Here is a 798-nt window from a genome sequence, read left to right as displayed (position 1 = left end):
TAAATTTTCGTTGTTCCTTGTGGCCACAACAAAACGACGCAACGAAGTTTGAGAATGTTTTCGTTTATCTGCGTAAAAAATGCAATTTAGTGAGGCAAGAGGAAAAACATAAATTTTGGGGCCAACATCACAACTATGCGCAGGAAGCCCACAAAAAATTCAATCAATTTTGATTGACAGCGATAACGGCTACGACCGACAAAAGTTCAGCGCTTGTACTTATGTACGAGTATGTAATTGCGTTTATTTATTTATAAATTTTTTTTTTTTTTTTTTTGCTGTTAAGCATATTTAAGATAGCTGCGGCAGATAAGTAAGTGTACGAACCAGCGGCTGTTGGCTATCAAAAATTTCTACGTAAATATCATTAAAAATAATTTTGTCTATCGCAGATTGTACGGCCTTGCCTCGCCTTGCGCCCACAGTGAATGCAATCTATTTACAAAGGGTAAACAAATGGTGTTATACTGGTTTGCTGTAGTTTCATTAAACATTTTTTCCGTGTTTGTGGAGGCTTGCTTTTATTTTTCCATTAACAAGCATTAGCGGTATTTATGGTAAAATAAAACAAAAAAAAGGGGAGAAACATCATCCAACATCAAATGGTAACGGCTGCGCGTATATTTTGAGTTATTTTATCTTTCAGTGATGATGTTGTTTTAGGTCTAGCACTGTTTTTGTGTATTTTTCCTTTATCCCTAGCAAATATTTATAAAAACATAGTAATAATGAAAATGTAAACAATATGAAATTAATTTAGAAACAAGATTTCATCGTTTATTAAACACAAGTACATAC

This window comes from Rhagoletis pomonella, unplaced genomic scaffold (genome assembly GCF_013731165.1).
Source record: "Rhagoletis pomonella isolate Grant_MI unplaced genomic scaffold, Rhpom_1.0 Rhpom_scaffold_04365, whole genome shotgun sequence".
In the NCBI taxonomy this organism is placed as follows: Eukaryota; Metazoa; Arthropoda; class Insecta; order Diptera; family Tephritidae; genus Rhagoletis; species Rhagoletis pomonella.
The sequence above is the reverse complement of the archived record's forward strand: the minus strand, read 5'-3'. Positions refer to the sequence as shown.